We start from the raw sequence: 21474 nt of genomic DNA, 5'->3' as shown, positions 1-21474 counted from the left end.
TGATAATGACCTGGAACTCGCTGCCCATAAGAGTGGTGGAAGCAGAAATGATCAATGCCTTCAGGAGGAATTCTGAGAAAAGCAGACTTGCAGGGCTACAGGCATCGAGCCTGACTGCGTTGCTCTGTGCAGAGATGGCATGGACCGAGTTGTCTCCTTCTCTGCTGGAAATAACTATGAAGTTTTGCAGTGTTCTCACCACACGTGGCTCCTGTTCCTTTGATGTCACATCACAGTTCTATTGTTCCCCTTCTTCTGGCCAGTTCAGACGAATGAATGACTGCTCTCTGCACTGGATAGCTGTTTCTCATTGCACCCCGTTTCTAAAAGTCTATGCTCCAGGTGAGGCTCGAACTCACAACCTCGGCATAGCTCATTAATTGCACTGCTGTATAAGTACCACACGCTTACCGATTGCGCCACTGGAGCCACATTGCTCCCCTTATAGTATGGCGAATTGTAGGCAAGTTAGCTGAACATCAGTCGTCTGGAAAATGTCCGAATCTCTCAGAAAGGAAGTATTAACAAGCACTTGGAAAATCATTGTCTGATCAAACAAAGTCAACATGTTTTTACCGAATGGAAATCTTGATTGACAGATTTATTCCAGAATTCTGAGGATGTAACTGAAAGGGCAGGAATGTAGTATAATTGGATTTCCAAAAGGCATTCGGTAAGATTAATACACTAGATAAAGGCTCATGGAATTGAAGTAATATATTAACATGCAAGGAGGACTTAGAGGTAAACAGACAGAAAGCAACGAGTAGGGATAAATGGAGCATTTTCAAGATATGAGACTGCAACTCGTGGAGTGCCTCAAGGATCAGTGCTGGGGCCAAAGCTTTGTCCAATACCGAGAGTGTGGTGGAAGTGGATTCGGTCCTGGGTTGAAGAGAAGATTGGTCCTTATCATCATTGATGCCAGCCTCGAGAGAATTCCATTAAATCCACGTGTTTTCAAGAGACGGGTGAAAGCACTGAATATAGAAAACACGATGGGCCCTGACACAATTCCAACTGTCATACTGAAGATCTGTGCTCCAGAACCAGCTGTGGCCTGAGAGACGCTGTTTCAGTATAATTGCAAAACGCACATCTTCCTGACAATGCGCAATTTGCCCAGCTATGTCCTGTCGACAAAAATCGGGAAAAGTCCAATCCGCCCATTAACTACCCCATCAGTCTACTCACAATCATCAGCAAAGTTGTGGAAGGTATCGTTGACAGTGCTATCAATAACCACTTGCTCAGTAACACATCGTTGACCGATGCTCAGTTTGGGTTCCACCAGGGGCACGCAATTCCAGACTTAATTACAACCTTGACCAAACATGGAAAATAGAGCTGTTTCCAAGAGGTGACAGTGACTGAAATTGACATAAAAATAACATTAGACCTAGTATGGGATCAAGGAGCCCGAGCTAAACTGGAGGCAATGGGAAAGAGGGGGAAAATGCTCCACGAGATGACGTCTTACCTAACACAAAGGTATGTCCCAGGGGGAGTGTTTGCTCGAGTGGTTGGGGGGGATTGAACTAAAATGGCAGGGGGATTGGAAACTTTGCAAGGAGTCAGAGGAAGGGGGAAACAAGGACAAGAACAAAAGACATTAAGGGGAATAAGAAAAGTGATAGGCAGAGAAATCAAGGGACTGAATCAGACAGGGCCACAGTGAAAAATAGTGGGAAGGAGACAAGCAACGTAAAAAAGACAAGCCTTAAGGCTTTGTGACTTAACGTGTGGAGTATTAACAATCTTCTTCTTTGGCCTCCTTGTCTCGGGTGACAATGGGTAAGCGCCTGGAGGTGGTCAGTGGTTTGTGGAACAGCGCCTGGAGTAGTGAAAAAGGCCAATTCGAGAGTGACAGACTCTTCCACATGTGCTGCAGATAAAATTGGTTGTCGGGGCTGTTACGCAGTTGGCTCTCCCCTTGCACTTCTGACTTTTTTCCTGCCAACTGCTACAACAGGCCATAGATAGGATCGTAGAATGGACAGAATGGTGGCAGATAGAATTTTATCCTCACAAGTGTGAAGTGATGCATTTTGACAGAAGAATTAAGAAGAGGCAATGTAGACGTAATAGCATAGTTCTAAAGAGTGTGCTGGAACAGAGTGACCTGGGAATGCTGGTGCATAGATCTTTGAAGGTGGCAAGAGACACTGAGAGAATAGTTTGTAAAGCATAAGGAATCTTAGGCTTAATAAAAAGAAGTACTCAGTACAATTATGGTGAACCTTTATAAAGCTCTGGTTAGCCACAACTCTGTCCTGTTCTTGCCACCACATTTCAGGAACGATAAAGGTAGGGGAGGTCCTTAATGAATCCTTTGCTTCAGTATTCACTAGTGAGAGGGACCTTGTCGTTTGTGAGGACAGCGTGGAACAGGCTGATATGCTCGAACAGGTTGATGTTAAGCAGGAGGATGTGCTGGAAATTTTGAAAGACATGATGATAGATAAGTCCCCGGGGCCATAAGGGATATACCCAAGGTTATTACGGGAAGCGAGGGAAGAATTTGCCGCGGCTTTGGCGATGATTCAGTTTAGTTCAGAGATACAGCACTGAAACAGGCCCTTCGGCCCATCGAGTCTGTGCCGACCATCAACCACCCATTTATACTAATCCTACACTAATCCCATATTCCTACCACATCCCCACCTGTCCCTATATTTCCCTATCACCTACCTATACTAGGGGCAACTTATAACGGCCAATTAACCTATCAACCTGCAAGTCTTTGGCATGTGGGAGGAAACCGGAGCACCCGGAGGAAACCCACGCAGACACAGGGAGAACTTTGACGATCTTTGCGTCCTCACTGTCCACTGGAGTGGTACAAGATGATTGGAGGGTGGCAAATGTTATTCCCATGTTCAAGAATGGGAATAGGGATAACCCTGGGAATTACAGACCAGTCAGTCTTACGTTGGTGGTGGGCAAATTATTGGAGAGGATTCTGAGAGACAGGATTTATGATTATTTGTAAAAGCATAGTTTGATTAAAGATAATAAGCATGACTTTGTGAGGGGCAGGTCATGCCTCACAAGCCTTTTTGAATTCTTTGAGGATGTGACAAAACACATTGATGAAGGAAGAGCAGTGGATGTGGTGTATATGGATTTTAGCACGGCGTTTGATAAGGTTCCCCATGGTAGGCTCATTCAGAAAGTAAGGAGGCATGGGATACAGGGAAAGTTGGCTGTCTGGATACAGAATTGGCTGGCCCATAGAAGACAGAGTGTGGTAGTAGGTGGAAAGTATTCAGCCTGGAGCTCGGTGACCAGTGGTGTTCCGCAGGGATCTGTTCTGAGACTTCTGCTCTTTGTGATTTTTATAAATGACTTGGATGAGGAAGTGGAAGGTTGGGTTAGTAATTTTGCCGATGACACAAAGGTTGCTGGAGTTGTGGATAGTGTGGAGGGCTGTTGTAGGATGCAACGGGACATTGCCAGGATGCAGAGCTGGGCTGAGAAGTGGCAGATGGAGTTCAACATGGAAAAGTGTGAAGTGATTCATTTTGGAAGGTCGAATTTGAATGCAGAATACAGGCTTAAAGACAGGATTCTTGGCAGTGTGGAGGAACAGAGGTATCTTGGGGTCCATGTCCATAGATCCCTCAAAGGTGCCACCCAAGTTGATAGGTTTGTTAAGAAGGCGTATGGTGTGTTGGCTTTCATTAACAGGGGGATTGAGTTTAAGAGCAGCGAGGTTATGTTGCAACTCTATAAAGCCCTGGTTAGACCACACTTGGAATATTGTGTTCAGTTCTGGTCGACTCATTATAAGAAGGATGTGGAAGCTTTAGAGAGTTTGCAGAGGAGATTTACCAGGATGCTGCCTGGACTGGAGGGCATGTCTTATGCAGAAAGGTTGAGGGAGCTCGGGCTTTTCTCATTGGAGCGAAGAAGGATGAGAAGTGACTTGATAGAGGTGTATAAGATGATGAGAGGCATAGATAGAGTGGATAGCCAGAGACTTTTTCCCAGGGCAGAAAGGGCTATCACCAGGGGGCATAATTTTAAGGTGACAGGAGGAAGGTTTAGAGGAGATGTCAGAGGAAGGTTCTTTACACGGAGAGTGGTGGGTGCGTGGAATGCACTGCCAGCGGTGGTAGTAGAAGCAGATACATTAGGGGCATTTAAGCAACTCTTGGATAGGTACATGGATGATAGTAGAATGAAGGGTATGTAGGTAGTTTGATCTTAGAGTAGGTTAAAGGGTCGGCACAACATCGTAGGCCGAAGGGCCTGTACTGTGCTGTACTGTTCTATGTTCTATGTTCTTTGATATGAGGGTCCTTGAGAGAGTTCAGAGGAGATTTAGCAGAAGGGTTCCAGGGATGGAGCATTTTAGTTACAAGGTTAGGTTAGCATCCGCAGTATTTTGCTTTTATTTTAGGTTGGCAGAGCTGGGGTTGTTCTCCTTAGAACAAAAGAGATTGAGGGGAGATTTAATAGCATTGTACCAGATTATGACAGGCTTGGATAAGTTAGACAAGGAAAAATTGTTCCCATTAACAGACTGCACAAGGAGTAGTGACCACAATTTGACAGTTCTGTGGAAAAAAAGGATGTGGGGGAGTATGAGGAAGCACTGTTTTTATATCTCAAGTGATAATGACCTGGAACTCGCTGCCCATAAGAGTGGTGGAAGCAGAAATGATCAATGCCTTCAGGAGGAATTCTGAGAAAAGCAGACTTGCAGGGCTACAGGCATCGAGCCTGACTGCGTTGCTCTGTGCAGAGATGGCATGGACCGAGTTGTCTCCTTCTCTGCTGGAAATAACTATGAAGTTTTGCAGTGTTCTCACCACACGTGGCTCCTGTTCCTTTGATGTCACATCACAGTTCTATTGTTCCCCTTCTTCTGGCCAGTTCAGACGAATGAATGACTGCTCTCTGCACTGGACAGCTGTTTCTCATTGCACCCCGTTTCTAAAAGTCTATGCTCCAGGTGAGGCTCGAACTCACAACCTCGGCATAGCTCATTAATTGCACTGCTGTATAAGTACCACGCGCTTACCGATTGCGGCACTGGAGCCACATTGCTCCCCTTATAGTATGGCGAATTGTAGGCAAGTTAGCTGAACATCAGTCGTCTGGAAAATGTCCGAATCTATCAGAAAGGAAGTATTAACAAGCACTTGGAAAATCATTGTCTGATCAAACAAAGTCAACATGTTTTTACCGAATGGAAATCTTGATTGACAGATTTATTCCAGAATTCTGAGGATGTAACTGAAAGGGCAGGAATGTAGTATAATTGGATTTCCAAAAGGCATTCGGTAAGATTAATACACTGGATAAAGGCTCATGGAATTGAAGTAATATATTAACATGCAAGGAGGACTTAGAGGTAAACAGACAGAAAGCAACGAGTAGGGATAAATGGAGCATTTTCAAGATATCAGACTGCAACTCATGGAGTGCCTCAAGGATCAGTGCTGGGGCCAAAGCTTTGTCCAATACCGAGAGTGTGGTGGAAGTGGATTCGGTCCTGGGTTGAAGAGAAGATTGGTCCTTATCATCATTGATGCCAGCCTCGAGAGAATTCCATTAAATCCACGTGCTGTCAAGAGAAGGGTGAAAGCACTGAATATAGAAAACACGATGGGCCCTGACACAATTCCAACTGTCATACTGAAGATCTGTGCTCTAGAACCAGCTGTGGCCTGAGAGACGCTGTTTCAGTATAATTGCAAAACGCACATCTTCCTGACAATGCGCAATTTGCCCAGCTATGTCCTGTCTACAAAAATCGGGAAAAGTCCAATCCGCCCATTAACGACCCCATCAGTCTACTCACAATCATCAGCAAAGTTGTGGAAGGTATCGTTGACAGTGCTATCAATAAACATTTACTCAGTAACACATCGTTGACCGATGCTCAGTTTGGGTTCCACCAGGGGCACGCAATTCCAGACTTCATTACAACCTTGACCAAACATGGAAAATAGAGCTGTTTTCAAGAGGTGACAGTGACTGAAATTGACATAAAAATAACATTAGACCTAGTATGGGATCAAGGAGCCCGAGCTAAACTGGAGGCAATGGGAAAGAGGGGGAAAATGCTCCACGAGATGACGTCTTACCTAACACAAAGGTATGTCCCAGGGGGAGTGTTTGCTCGAGTGGTTGGGGGGGATTGAACTAAAATGGCAGGGGGATTGGAAACTTTGCAAGGAGTCAGAGGAAGGGGGAATCAAGGACAAGAACAAAAGACATTAAGGGGTATAAGAAAAGTGATAGGCAGAGAAATCAAGGGACTGAATCAGACAGGGCCACAGTGAAAAATAGTGGGAAGGAGACAAGCAACGTAAAAAAGACAAGCCTTAAGGCTTTGTGACTTAACGTGTGGAGTATTAACAATCTTCTTCTTTGGCCTCCTTGTCTCGGGTGACAATGGGTAAGCGCCTGGAGGTGGTCAGTGGTTTGTGGAACAGCGCCTGGAGTAGTGAAAAAGGCCAATTCGAGAGTGACAGACTCTTCCACATGTGCTGCAGATAAAATTGGTTGTCGGGGCTGTTACGCAGTTGGCTCTCCCCTTGCACTTCTGACTTTTTTCCTGCCAACTGCTACAACAGGCCATAGATAGGATCGTAGAATGGACAGAATGGTGGCAGATAGAATTTTATCCTCACAAGTGTGAAGTGATGCATTTTGACAGAAGAATTAAGAAGAGGCAATGTAGACGTAATAGCATAGTTCTAAAGAGTGTGCTGGAACAGAGTGACCTGGGAATGCTGGTGCATAGATCTTTGAAGGTGGCAAGAGATACTGAGAGAATAGTTTGTAAAACATAAGGAATCTTAGGCTTAATAAAAAGAAGTACTCAGTACAATTATGGTGAACCTTTATAAAGCTCTGGTTAGCCACAACTCTGTCCTGTTCTTGCCACCACATTTCAGGAACGATAAAGGTAGGGGAGGTCCTTAATGAATCCTTTGCTTCAGTATTCACTAGTGAGAGGGACCTTGTCGTTTGTGAGGACAGCGTGGAACAGGCTGATATGCTCGAACAGGTTGATGTTAAGCAGGAGGATGTGCTGGAAATTTTGAAAGACATGATGATAGATAAGTCCCCGGGGCCATAAGGGATATACCCAAGGTTATTACGGGAAGCGAGGGAAGAATTTGCCGCGGCTTTGGCGATGATTCAGTTTAGTTCAGAGATACAGCACTGAAACAGGCCCTTCGGCCCATCGAGTCTGTGCCGACCATCAACCACCCATTTATACTAATCCTACACTAATCCCATATTCCTACCACATCCCCACCTGTCCCTATATTTCCCTATCACCTACCTATACTAGGGGCAACTTATAACGGCCAATTAACCTATCAACCTGCAAGTCTTTGGCATGTGGGAGGAAACCGGAGCACCCGGAGGAAACCCACGCAGACACAGGGAGAACTTTGACGATCTTTGCGTCCTCACTGTCCACTGGAGTGGTACAAGATGATTGGAGGGTGGCAAATGTTGTTCCCTTGTTCAAGAAAGGGAATAGGGATAACCCTGGGAATTACAGACCAGTCAGTCTTACGTTGGTGGTGGGCAAATTATTGGAGAGGATTCTGAGAGACAGGATTTATGATTATTTGTAAAAGCATAGTTTGATTAAAGATAATAAGCATGACTTTGTGAGGGGCAGGTCATGCCTCACAAGCCTTATTGAATTCTTTGAGGATGTGACAAAACACATTGATGAAGGAAGAGCAGTGGATGTGGTGTATATGGATTTTAGCACGGCGTTTGATAAGGTTCCCCATGGTAGGCTCATTCAGAAAGTAAGGAGGCATGGGATACAGGGAAAGTTGGCTGTCTGGATACAGAATTGGCTGGCCCATAGAAGACAGAGTGTGGTAGTAGGTGGAAAGTATTCAGCCTGGAGCTCGGTGACCAGTGGTGTTCCGCAGGGATCTGTTCTGAGACTTCTGCTCTTTGTGATTTTTATAAATGACTTGGATGAGGAAGTGGAAGGTTGGGTTAGTAATTTTGCCGATGACACAAAGGTTGCTGGAGTTGTGGATAGTGTGGAGGGCTGTTGTAGGATGCAACGGGACATTGCCAGGATGCAGAGCTGGGCTGAGAAGTGGCAGATGGAGTTCAACATGGAAAAGTGTGAAGTGATTCATTTTGGAAGGTCGAATTTAAATGCAGAATACAGGCTTAAAGACAGGATTCTTGGCAGTGTGGAGGAACAGAGGTATCTTGGGGTCCATGTCCATAGATCCCTCAAAGGTGCCACCCAAGTTGATAGGTTTGTTAAGAAGGCATATGGTGTGTTGGCTTTCATTAACAGGGGGATTGAGTTTAAGAGCAGCGAGGTTATGCTGCAACTCTATAAAGCCCTGGTTAGACCACACTTGGAATATTGTGTTCAGTTCTGGTCGACTCATTATAAGAAGGATGTGGAAGCTTTAGAGAGTTTGCAGAGGAGATTTACCAGGATGCTGCCTGGACTGGAGGGCATGTCTTATGCAGAAAGGTTGAGGGAGCTCGGGCTTTTCTCATTGGAGGGAAGAAGGATGAGAAGTGACTTGATAGGGGTGTATAAGATGATGAGAGGCATAGATAGAGTGGATCGCCAGAGACTTTTTCCCAGGGCAGAAAGGGCTATCACCAGGGGGCATAATTTTAAGGTGACAGGAGGAAGGTTTAGAGGAGATGTCAGAGGAAGTTTCTTTACACGGAGAGTGGTGGGTGCGTGGAATGCACTGCCAGCGGTGGTAGTAGAAGCAGATACATTAGGGGCATTTAAGCAACTCTTGGATAGGTACATGGATGATAGTAGAATGAAGGGTATGTAGGTAGTTTGATCTTAGAGTAGGTTAAAGGGTCGGCACAACATCGTAGGCCGAAGGGCCTGTACTGTGCTGTACTGTTCTATGTTCTATGTTCTTTGATATGAGGGTCCTTGAGAGAGTTCAGAGGAGATTTAGCAGAAGGGTTCCAGGGATGGAGCATTTTAGTTACAAGGTTAGGTTAGCATCCGCAGTATTTTGCTTTTATTTTAGGTTGGCAGAGCTGGGGTTGTTCTCCTTAGAACAAAAGAGATTGAGGGGAGATTTAATAGCAGTGTACCAGATTATGACAGGCTTGGATAAGTTAGACAAGGAAAAATTGTTCCCATTAACAGACTGCACAAGGAGTAGTGACCACAATTTGCCAGTTCTGTGGAAAAAAAGGATGTGGGGGAGTATGAGGAAGCACTGTTTTTATATCTCAAGTGATAATGACCTGGAACTCGCTGCCCATAAGAGTGGTGGAAGCAGAAATGATCAATGCCTTCAGGAGGAATTCTGAGAAAAGCAGACTTGCAGGGCTACAGGCATCGAGCCTGACTGCGTTGCTCTGTGCAGAGATGGCATGGACCGAGTTGTCTCCTTCTCTGCTGGAAATAACTATGAAGTTTTGCAGTGTTCTCACCACACGTGGCTCCTGTTCCTTTGATGTCACATCACAGTTCTATTGTTCCCCTTCTTCTGGCCAGTTCAGACGAATGAATGACTGCTCTCTGCACTGGACAGCTGTTTCTCATTGCACCCCGTTTCTAAAAGTCTATGCTCCAGGTGAGGCTCGAACTCACAACCTCGGCATAGCTCATTAATTGCACTGCTGTATAAGTACCACACGCTTACCGATTGCGCCACTGGAGCCACATTGCTCCCCTTATAGTATGGCGAATTGTAGGCAAGTTAGCTGAACATCAGTCGTCTGGAAAATGTCCGAATCTATCAGAAAGGAAGTATTAACAAGCACTTGGAAAATCATTGTCTGATCAAACAAAGTCAACATGTTTTTACCGAATGGAAATCTTGATTGACAGATTTATTCCAGAATTCTGAGGATGTAACTGAAAGGGCAGGAATGTAGTATAATTGGATTTCCAAAAGGCATTCGGTAAGATTAATACACTAGATAAAGGCTCATGGAATTGAAGTAATATATTAACATGCAAGGAGGACTTAGAGGTAAACAGACAGAAAGCAACGAGTAGGGATAAATGGAGCATTTTCAAGATATGAGACTGCAACTCGTGGAGTGCCTCAAGGATCAGTGCTGGGGCCAAAGCTTTGTCCAATACCGAGAGTGTGGTGGAAGTGGATTCGGTCCTGGGTTGAAGAGAAGATTGGTCCTTATCATCATTGATGCCAGCCTCGAGAGAATTCCATTAAATCCACGTGTTTTCAAGAGACGGGTGAAAGCACTGAATATAGAAAACACGATGGGCCCTGACACAATTCCAACTGTCATACTGAAGATCTGTGCTCCAGAACCAGCTGTGGCCTGAGAGACGCTGTTTCAGTATAATTGCAAAACGCACATCTTCCTGACAATGCGCAATTTGCCCAGCTATGTCCTGTCGACAAAAATCGGGAAAAGTCCAATCCGCCCATTAACGACCCCATCAGTCTACTCACAATCATCAGCAAAGTTGTGGAAGGTATCGTTGACAGTGCTATCAATAAACACTTACTCAGTAACACATCGCTGACCGATGCTCAGTTTGGGTTCCACCAGGGGCACGCAATTCCAGACTTCATTACAACCTTGACCAAACATGGAAAATAGAGATGTTTTCAAGAGGTGACAGTGACTGAAATTGACATAAAAATAACATTAGACCTAGTAGGGGATCAAGGAGCCCGAGCTAAACTGGAGGCAATGGGAAAGAGGGGGAAAATGCTCCACGAGATGACGTCTTACCTAACACAAAGGTATGTCCCAGGGGGAGTGTTTGCTCGAGTGGTTGGGGGGGATTGAACTAAAATGGCAGGGGGATTGGAAACTTTGCAAGGAGTCAGAGGAAGGGGGAAACAAGGACAAGAACAAAAGACATTAAGGGGAATAAGAAAAGTGATAGGCAGAGAAATCAAGGGCCTGAATCAAACAGGGCCACAGTGAAAAATAGTGGGAAGGAGACAAGCAACGTAAAAAAGACAAGCCTTAAGGCTTTGTGACTTAACGTGTGGAGTATTAACAATCTTCTTCTTTGGCCTCCTTGTCTCGGGAGACAATGGGTAAGCGCCTGGAGGTGGCCAGTGGTTTGTGGAACAGCGCCTGGAGTAGCGAAAAAGGCCAATTCGAGAGTGACAGACTCTTCCACATGTGCTGCAGATAAAATTGGTTGTCGGGGCTGTTACGCAGTTGGCTCTCCCCTTGCACTTCTGACTTTTTTCCTGCCAACTGCTACAACAGGCCATAGATAGGATCGTAGAATGGACAGAATGGTGGCAGATAGAATTTTATCCTCACAAGTGTGAAGTGATGCATTTTGACAGAAGAATTAAGAAGAGGCAATGTAGACGTAATAGCATAGTTCTAAAGAGTGTGCTGGAACAGAGTGACCTGGGAATGCTGGTGCATAGATCTTTGAAGGTGGCAAGAGATACTGAGAGAATAGTTTGTAAAGCATAAGGAATCTTAGGCTTAATAAAAAGAAGTACTCAGTACAATTATGGTGAACCTTTATAAAGCTCTGGTTAGCCACAACTCTGTCCTGTTCTTGCCACCACATTTCAGGAACGATAAAGGTAGGGGAGGTCCTTAATGAATCCTTTGCTTCAGTATTCACTAGTGAGAGGGACCTTGTCGTTTGTGAGGACAGCGTGGAACAGGCTGATATGCTCGAACAGGTTGATGTTAAGCAGGAGGATGTGCTGGAAATTTTGAAAGACATGATGATAGATAAGTCCCCGGGGCCATAAGGGATATACCCAAGGTTATTACGGGAAGCGAGGGAAGAATTTGCCGCGGCTTTGGCGATGATTCAGTTTAGTTCAGAGATACAGCACTGAAACAGGCCCTTCGGCCCATCGAGTCTGTGCCGACCATCAACCACCCATTTATACTAATCCTACACTAATCCCATATTCCTACCACATCCCCACCTGTCCCTATATTTCCCTATCACCTACCTATACTAGGGGCAACTTATAACGGCCAATTAACCTATCAACCTGCAAGTCTTTGGCATGTGGGAGGAAACCGGAGCACCCGGAGGAAACCCACGCAGACACAGGGAGAACTTTGACGATCTTTGCGTCCTCACTGTCCACTGGAGTGGTACAAGATGATTGGAGGGTGGCAAATGTTATTCCCTTGTTCAAGAAAGGGAATAGGGATAACCCTGGGAATTACAGACCAGTCAGTCTTACGTTGGTGGTGGGCAAATTATTGGAGAGGATTCTGAGAGACAGGATTTATGATTATTTGTAAAAGCATAGTTTGATTAAAGATAATAAGCATGACTTTGTGAGGGGCAGGTCATGCCTCACAAGCCTTATTGAATTCTTTGAGGATGTGACAAAACACATTGATGAAGGAAGAGCAGTGGATGTGGTGTATATGGATTTTAGCACGGCGTTTGATAAGGTTCCCCATGGTTGGCTCATTCAGAAAGTAAGGAGGCATAGGATACAGGGAAAGTTGGCTGTCTGGATACAGAATTGGCTGGCCCATAGAAGACAGAGTGTGGTAGTAGGTGGAAAGTATTCAGCCTGGAGCTCGGTGACCAGTGGTGTTCCGCAGGGATCTGTTCTGAGACTTCTGCTCTTTGTGATTTTTATAAATGACTTGGATGAGGAAGTGGAAGGTTGGGTTAGTAATTTTGCCGATGACACAAAGGTTTCTGGAGTTGTGGATAGTGTGGAGGGCTGTTGTAGGTTGCAATGGGACATTGACAGGATGCGGAGCTGGGCTGAGAAGTGGCAGATGGAGTTCAACCTGGAAAAGTGTGAAGTGATTCATTTTGGAAGGTCGAATTTGAATGCAGAATACAGGCTTAAAGACAGGATTCTTGGCAGTGTGGAGGAACAGAGGGATCTTGGGGTCCATGTTCATAGATCCCTCAAAGGTGCCACCCAAGTTGATAGGTTTGTTAAGAAGGCATATGGTGTGTTGGCTTTCATTAACAGGGGGATTGAGTTTAAGAGCAGCGAGGTGATGCTGCAACTCTATAAAGCCCTGGTTAGACCACACTTGGAATATTGTGTTCAGTTCTGGTCGCCTCATAATAAGAAGGATGTGCAAGATTTAGAGAGTTTGCAGAGGAGATTTAACAGGATGCTGCCTGGACTGGAGGGCATGTCTTATGCAGAAAGGTTGAGGGAGCTCGGGCTTTTCTCATTGGAGCGAAGAAGGATGAGAGGTGACTTGATAGCGGTGTATAAGATGATCAGAGGCACAGATAGAGTGGATAGCCAGAGACCTTTTCCCAGGGCAGAAAGGGCTATCACCAGGGGGCATAATTTTAAGGTGACAGGAGGAAGGTTTAGAGGAGATGTCAGAGGTAGGTTCTTTACACGGAGAGTGGTGGGTGCGTGGAATGCACTGCCAGCGGTGGTAGTAGAAGCAGATACATTAGGGACATTTAAGCAACTCTTGGATAGGTACATGGATGATAGTAGATTGAAGGGTTTGTAGGTAGTTTGATCTTCGAGTAGTTTTAAGAGTCGGCACAACATCGTGGGCCGAAGGGCCTGTACTGTGCTGTACTGTTCTATGTTCTATGTTCTTTGATATGAGGGTCCTTGAGAGAGTTCAGAGGAGATTTAGCAGAAGGGTTCCAGGGATGGAGCATTTTAGTTACAAGGTTAGGTTAGCATCCGCAGTATTTTGCTTTTATTTTAGGTTGGCAGAGCTGGGGTTGTTCTCCTTAGAACAAAAGAGATTGAGGGGAGATTTAATAGAAGTGTACCAGATTATGACAGGCTTGGATAAGTTAGACAAGGAAAAATTGTTCCCATTAACAGACTGCACAAGGAGTAGTGACCACAATTTGCCAGTTCTGTGGAAAAAAAGGATGTGGGGGAGTATGAGGAAGCACTGTTTTTATATCTCAAGTGATAATGACCTGGAACTCGCTGCCCACAAGAGTGGTGGAAGCAGAAATGATCAATGCCTTCAGGAGGAATTCTGAGAAAAGCAGACTTGCAGGGCTACGGGCATCGAGCCTGACTGCGTTGCTCTGTGCAGAGATGACATGGACCGAGTTGTCTCCTTCTCTGCTGGAAGTAACTATGAAGTTTTGCAGTGTTCTCACCACACGTGGCTCCTGTTCCTTTGATATCACCTCACAGTGATATTGTTCCTTTTCTTCTGTCCAGTTCAGACAAACGAATGACTGCTCTCTGCACTGTCCAGCTGTTTCTCATTGCACCCCGTTTCTCAAAGCCTTTGCTTCAGGTGAGGTTCGAACTCACAACCTCGGCATAAGCTCATGAATTGTATTGTTGTATAAGTACCACGTGCTAACCGATTGCGCCACAGGAGTCACGTTATTTCGTATTTAGTGTGGCGAATTACAGGCAAGTTAGCCGAACATCAGTCGTCTGGAAAATGTCCGAATCCATCATGAAAGAAGTGTTCACAAGCACTGGGAAAATCATTGTCTGATCAAACGAAGTCAACATGTTTTTACCGAATGGAAATCTTGATTGACAGATTTATTCCAGAATTCTGAGGATGGAACTGAAAGGGCAGGAATGTAGTCTAATTGGATTTCCAAAAGGCATTCGGTAAGATATCATCGAAGATTAATACACTAGATAAAGTCTCATGAAATTGAAGTAATATATTAACATGCAAGGAGGACTTAGAGGTAAACAGACAGAAAGCAACGAGTAGGAATAAATGGAGCATTTTCAAGATATCAGACTGCAACTCGTGGTGTGCCTCAAGGATCAGTGCTGGGGCCAAAGCTTTGTCCAATACCGAGAGTGTGGTGGAAGTGGATTCGGTCCACGAGAGGATGTCTTACCTAACACAAAGGTATGTCCCAGGGGGAGTGTTTGCTCGAGTGGTTGGGGGGATTGAACTAAAATGGCAGGGGGATGGGAAACTTTGCAAGGAGTCAGAGGAAGGGGGAATCAAGGACAAGAACAAAAGACATTCAGGGGAATAAGAAAAGTGATAGGCAGAGAAATCAAGGGCCTGAATCAAACAGGGCCACAGTGAAAAATAGTGGGAAGGAGACAAGCAACGTAAAAAAGACAAGCCTTAAGGCTTTGTGACTTCACGTGTGGAGTATTAACAACTTTCCTCTTTGGCCTCCTTGTCTCGGGAGACAATGGGTAAGCGCCTGGAGGTGGTCAGTGGTTTGTGGAACAGCGCCTGGAGTGGCGAATGAGGCCAATTCGAGAGTGACAGACTCTTCCACATGTGCTGCAGATAAAATTGGTTGTCTGGGCTGTTACTCAGTTGGCTCTCCCCTTGCACTTCTGACTTTTTTCCTGCCAACTGCTAAGTCTCTTTGACTCGCCACACGTTAGTCCCGCCTTTATGTCTGCCACCAGCTCTGGGGATCACTGACAACTGACTCCCGCGACTTGTGATCCATTTCACAGGGCTTCATGTCGCGTTTGCAGACGTGTTTAAAGGAGAGACATGGACGGTTGGTGGGTCTGATATCAGTGACGAGCTCACTGTACAATGTGTCCTTGTGGATCCTGCCATCTTCCATGCAGCTCACATGGCCAAGCCATCTCAAGTGCCACTGGCTCAGTAGGGTGTATAAGTTGGGGATGTTGGCCGCCTCGAGGACTTCTGTGTTAGAGATCCGATCCAGCCTCTTGATGCCACGGATTCTCCGGAGGCAGCGAAGATGGAATGAATTGAAACATCGCTCTTGGCTGACATACGTTGTCCAGGCCTCGTTGCCATCGAGCAAGGTACTGAGGATACAGGCTTGATACACTCAGAACTTTGTATTCCGAGTCAGTGCGCCATTTTACCACACCCTCTTGGCCAGTCTGGACATAGCAGTGGAAGCCTTTCCCATGCGCTTGTTGATTTCTGCATCGAGAGACAGGTTACTGGTGATAGTTGAGCCCAGGCAGCTGAACTCTTGAACCACTTCCAGAGCGTGGTGGCCAATAAAGATGGATGGAGCATTTCTTACGTCTAGTCCCAAGATGTTCGTTTTCTTGAGGCTGATGGTTAGGCCAAATTCGTTGCAGGCAGCCTAAAACCTGTCGATGATACTCTGCAGACACTCTCCAGTGTGAGATGTTAATGCAGCATCGTCAGCAAAGAGGAGTTCTCTGATGAGTACTTTCCGTACTTTGGTCTTCGCTCTTAGACGGGAAAGGTTGAACAACATGCCCCCTGATCTTGTGTGGAGGAAAATTCCTTCTTCTGAAGGCTTGAACACAGCAGGGAGAAGAAGGTCCCAAACAGTGTGGGTGCGAGAAAACAGTCCTGTTTCACGCCACTCAGGATAGGAAAGGGGTCTGATGAGCCACCGCGATGCTGAATTGTGCCTTTCATATTGTCATGGAATGAGGTGATGATACTTAGTAGCTTTGGTGGACATCCGATCTTTTCTCGTAGTCTGAAGAGACCACGTCTGCTGACGAGGTCAAAGGCTTTGGTGAGATCAATGAAAGCAACGTAGAGGGGCATCTGTTCACCGCCTTTCTCCTGCAGCTGACGACGGGAGAACAGCATGTCAGTGGTGGATCTCTCTGCTCGAAAGCCACACTGTGCCTCAGGGTAGACACACTCGGCCAGCTTCTGGAGCCTGTTTGAAGGGACTCGAGTGAAGACTTTTCCCACTATCCTGAGCAGGGATATTCGATGGTAGTTGTTGCAGTCACTGCGGTCACCTTTGTTCTTATAGAGGGTGATGATATTGGCATCGCGCATATCCTGTGGTACTGCTCCCTCGTCCCAGCACAGGCAAAGCATTTCGTAGAGCGCCTAGAGTATAGCAGGCTTAGCACTCTTGATTATTTCAGGGGCAATGCCATCCTTCCCAGGGGCTTTTCCACTGGCTAGAGAATCAATGGCATCAGTTCCGATTTTGTTGGATGTACGTCCAGCTCATCCATGACTGGCAGAGACTGGGCTGCATTCAGGGCGGTCTGAGTGACAACATTTACCCTGGAGTGCAGTTCTCGGTAGTGCTCCACCCAGAGGTCCATTTGCTTGCGTTGGTCAGTGATTGTGTCCCCGATTTAGATTTGAGGTGGGCGATCTTCTTGATGGTTGGCCCAGAAGCTCTCTTAATGCCATCATACATACCTCTGATGTTTCCGGTGTCGGAGGCCAGCTGAATATGGCTGCATAGGTGTTGCCAGTAGTCATTTGCTCAGCGCTTAGCTGTTCTTTGTGCAGCGTTTCTGGCTGCATTAAGTGCGACGGATGTCAGCTCGATGGGGGCTTTCTTATAGTTCAACAGTGCATTGCACTTCGCGGCTGTGACAGGTTACAGCTCTTCAAACTGAGATTGAAACCAGTCTGCATTCTGCTTCACACGTTTTCCATAGGTGGTCAAAGCTGACTCATAGATTGCGTCTCTGATGTAGGCCCACTTGGTCTCTGCATCCCCTGCGGGAGTGTTTTGAAGGGCTTTTTCAAGTGAATTCAGAAATTTATGCAACAGCTGTGGATAAGAAATTCTGCTCGTGTTGATGTGCGAGTGGCTCTTCTGCTTGGAGTGTTGCAGCTTCTTTGGTTTGAGTCTAACCTTGCTGCACACCAGGGAGTGGTCGGTATTAGCAACAAAGTGGATGAATTAATTGCACAAATGGATGTAAATGGGTATGATATAGTTGGGATTACGGAGACACCGCTGCAGGCTGACCAGAGATGGGAAACGAAGATCCAGGGTTATTTGAAATAAAAACAAAAAATGCTGGAAATACTCAGCAGGTCTGGCAGCATCTGTGGAGAGAGAAGCAGAGTTAACGTTTCAGGTCAGTGACCCTTCTTCAGAACTGGCAAATATTAGAAATGTAAAAGGTTATAAGCAAGTAAAGTGTGGGTGGGGCAAGAGATAACAGGGAAAAGGTGTAGATCAGACAAGGTCACGGAATAGCTGACCAGAAGGTCATGGAGCAAAGATATGTTAATGGTGTGTTGAAAGACAAAGCATTCGTGCAGAAAGGGTGTTAACGGACTGAAAATTGAACAGCCGCAAGTGCCAACATGAAAAAAAACAGTGGGTAAGCAAACTGAACAAACTAATGTATGGCAGATGAAGTATAATGTGAATAATGTGAGGTTATCCACTTTGGTAGCAAAAACAGGAAGGCAGATTATTATCTGAATGCCTATAAACTGAGAGAGGAGAATATGCAACGAGACCTGGGTGTTCTCGTACACCAGTCACTAAACGAAAGCATGCAGGTGCGACAGCTGTTTAAATAAAGGCAAATGTTATGTTGGCCTTCATTGCGATAGGATTCGAGTACAGGAGCATGAATGTCTTGCTGCAATTATACAGGGCCTTGGTGAGGCCACACCTGGAATACTGTGTAGTTTTGGTCTCCTTATCTGAGGTAGGATGTTCTTGTTATAGAGGTAGCGCAACAAAGGTGTACCAGACTGAATTTTGGGATGGCGAGACTGGCATGTGAGAGATTGAATTGGTTAGGATTATATTCGCTGGAGTTCAGAAGAGTGAAGGGGCGGGGATGGGGTGGGGTGGGGGGTGGGGGCTGGATCTCATAGAAACCTATAACTTTCTAATAGGCCTTGACAGGGTAGATGCAGGAAGGATGTTCCCGATGGTGGGGGAGTCCAGAATCAGGGGTCATAGTCTAAGGATACGGGGTCAACCATTGCTCAGTGATGCTCAGTTTGGGTTCTGCCAGGGCCAATCAGCTCCTGACCTCATTACAGCCTCGGTTCAAACATGGACAAAAGAGCTGAATTCAAGAGGTGAGGTGAGAGTGACTGCCCTTGACATCAAGGCAGCATTTGGCCGAGTATGGCATCAAGGAGCCATAGCAAAACAAGGTCAATGGGAATCAGGGGGAACATCCTCTGCTGGCTGGAGTCATATCTAGCGCAAAGGAAGATGCTTGTGGTTGTTGGAGGTCAATCATCTGAGCTCCAGGACATCACTGCAGGAGTTCCTCAGGATAGTGTCCTAGGCCCAACCATCTTCAGCTGCTTCATCAATGGCCTTCCTTCAATCATAAGGTCAGAAGTGGGGATGTTCACGGATGATTGCACAATGTTCAGCACCATTCGTGACTCCTCAGATACTGAAGCAGTCCGTGTAGAAATGCAGCAGACCTGGATAATATCCAGGCTGGGGCTGATAAGTGGCAAGTAACATTCCCGCCATACAAGTGCCAGGCAATGGCCATCTCCAACAAGAGATAATCTAACCATCTCCCCTTGACATTCAACAGCATCACCATCGCAGAATCCCCAACTCTCAACATCCTAGGGGTTACCATTGACCAGAAACTGAACTGGAGTAGCTATATAAATATCGTGGCTGCAAGAGCAGGTCAGAGGCTCGGAATCCTGAGGCGAGTAACGCACCTCCTGACTCCCCAAAGCCTGTCCACCATCGACAAGGCACAAGTCAGGAGTGGGATGGAATACTCTCCACTTGCCTGGATGGGTGCAACTCCAACAACACTCAAGAAGCTCGACACCATCCAGGACAAAGCAGCCCACTTGATTGGCATCCCATCTACAAACATTCACACCTTTCCTGAGTTGACTGCACGCTTTGCTCGTTGGAAATGTTCAAATGTCTCAGTATCAATCAGAGATCGTGGATTTGTCGTAAAATGAACAAAAGGCAAAAAATGGGTGAGAAATAAACAAACAAATCAGCCTGTTGAAGGGGAAGAAATGGGAAAAGCAGCTAATATTAAAAGGCGTGGGCGAGCTTCACTGATGTTCGAGTGGCGTGGGCTTAATGCATTCACTCTCGTGTTCTTGGTTCCATTCCTGGTCAGAAAGTAATCAGTTCTGTTACTGTTATGACAACTCTCACAAACGTGACTGGCATTAAAAAAAACAGCAAATGGTTCGCAACTCTGCCGGTCAAAGAGTTATCCAGCAGAAAAACACGCCCTTTGGCCAATTGTGTCTGTGCTGGGAATGAAGCACCTAATTATTCTAATCCCATTTTTCAGCACTTGGTCCATATCCTTGTATTCTCTGCCATTTCAAGTGCTCATCGAAGGACTTGGTAAATGTTGTGAGGGTTCCTGCCTCTTCCAATCCTTCAGGTGGTGTTGTCCAAATTCCAATCGCCCTCTGAGTGAACTTTTTCACTCAAATCCATTCTAAACCTCCTGCCCCTACCTTAAATCTATGCCCCCAGGTTATTGACCCCTCCGCTAAGGTAAAAGTTTCTTCCTATCGAACCTATCAATGCCCCTCATAATTTTGTATACCTCAATCATGTCCCCCTTCAGTCTTCTCTGCTCTAAGGAAAATAACCAGAGCCATTTCAGTCTCTCTTCATAGCTGAAATGCTCCAGGTCAGGCAACATCGTCGTGAATCTCCTCAGCACCCTCGCCAGGTCAATCACATCCTTTCTATAGTGTGCTGCCCAGAGTACTATGCACAGTACTCCAGCTGTGGCCTAACTAGCGTTTGATACAGCTCCGTCATAACCTCCCTGCTCTTATATTCTATGCCTCGGCTGATAAAAGCAATTATCCCATATGCCTGCCTAACCACCTCATCTACCAGTGCTGCTGCTTTCAGTGATCTGTAGCCAAGTACACCAAGGTCCCTCTGACGTTCTGTATTTCTTAGGGTCCTACCATCCATTGTATATTCCCTTGCCTTGTTAGTCCTCCCAAAATGCATCACCTCACACTTCTCAGGATTAAATTCCATTTGCCACTGCTCTGCCCATCTTACCAGCCCATCCATATCGTCCTGCAATCTAAGGCATTCCTCGTCACTATTTATGACGCCCCAACTTTCGTGTCATCTGCGAACTTAGTGATCACACCTCCTATATTCATGTCTAAATCATTAATGTACACTACAAACAGCAAGGGTCCCAGCAGTGATCCCTGCGCTACACCACTGGTCACAGGCTTTCACTCACAAAAACAACCCTCGACGACCACCCTCTGCCTCCTGCCACTAAGCCAATTGTGGATCCACTTTGCCAAATTTCCCTGCATCCCATGGGCCTTTACCTTCTTAACCAATCTCCCATGCGGGACCTTAGCAAAAGATTTACTAAAGTCCATTTGACTACATCAACTGGTTTACCCTCATCTACACATCTAGTCACCACCTCAAAGAATTCAATCAGGTTAGTTAGACACGATCCCCCCCCCCCACCCCTCCCCCTTACAAAGACATGTTGACTATCTCTGATTAATCCCTGCCTCTCCAAGTGGAGATTAATCCTGTCCCTCAGAATTTCTTCCAATAGTTGCCCAATCACTGATGTTAGACTCACCAGTCTGTCATTACCTGGTTTATCCCTGCTACCCTTCTTGAATAAAGGTACCACATTTGCTGTCCTCCAATCCTCTGGTATGTCTCCTGTGGCCTGAGAGGATCTGGAAATTTGTGTCAGAGCTCCTGCTATCACCTCCCTTGCCTCACATCATAGCCTGGGATACATCTCATCTTGGCCTGGGGATTTATCAAATTTTAAGCCAGCTAAAACAGCTAATAATTCCTCCCTTTCAATGTTAATATGTTCAAGTATATCACAATCTCCCTCCCTGAGCTCTACA

At 45.9% G+C, this 21474-nt stretch overlaps 3 non-coding genes across 3 annotated transcripts; all 3 read right to left on the bottom strand.

The window, feature by feature from the left end:
• Window positions 1–334: 334 nt before the first annotated feature.
• On the bottom strand, window positions 335–429 carry trnai-uau (transfer RNA isoleucine (anticodon UAU)). The gene is made up of 2 exons: window positions 392–429; window positions 335–370 (listed from the first exon to the last, which is right to left on the bottom strand). It is a non-coding gene; the product is annotated as a tRNA-Ile (tRNA).
• Window positions 430–4952: 4523 nt separating this feature from the next.
• trnai-uau (transfer RNA isoleucine (anticodon UAU)) lies at window positions 4953–5047 on the bottom strand. The gene is made up of 2 exons: window positions 5010–5047; window positions 4953–4988 (listed from the first exon to the last, which is right to left on the bottom strand). It is a non-coding gene; the product is annotated as a tRNA-Ile (tRNA).
• A 4523-nt stretch (window positions 5048–9570) lies between these two features.
• Window positions 9571–9665, bottom strand: trnai-uau (transfer RNA isoleucine (anticodon UAU)). Its single transcript has 2 exons — window positions 9628–9665; window positions 9571–9606 (listed from the first exon to the last, which is right to left on the bottom strand). It is a non-coding gene; the product is annotated as a tRNA-Ile (tRNA).
• Window positions 9666–21474: the final 11809 nt, after the last annotated feature.

This window comes from Heterodontus francisci, unplaced genomic scaffold (assembly GCF_036365525.1).
Source record: "Heterodontus francisci isolate sHetFra1 unplaced genomic scaffold, sHetFra1.hap1 HAP1_SCAFFOLD_737, whole genome shotgun sequence".
NCBI classification, from domain to species: Eukaryota; Metazoa; Chordata; class Chondrichthyes; order Heterodontiformes; family Heterodontidae; genus Heterodontus; species Heterodontus francisci.
The sequence above is the reverse complement of the archived record's forward strand: the minus strand, read 5'-3'. Positions and strand labels throughout refer to the sequence as shown.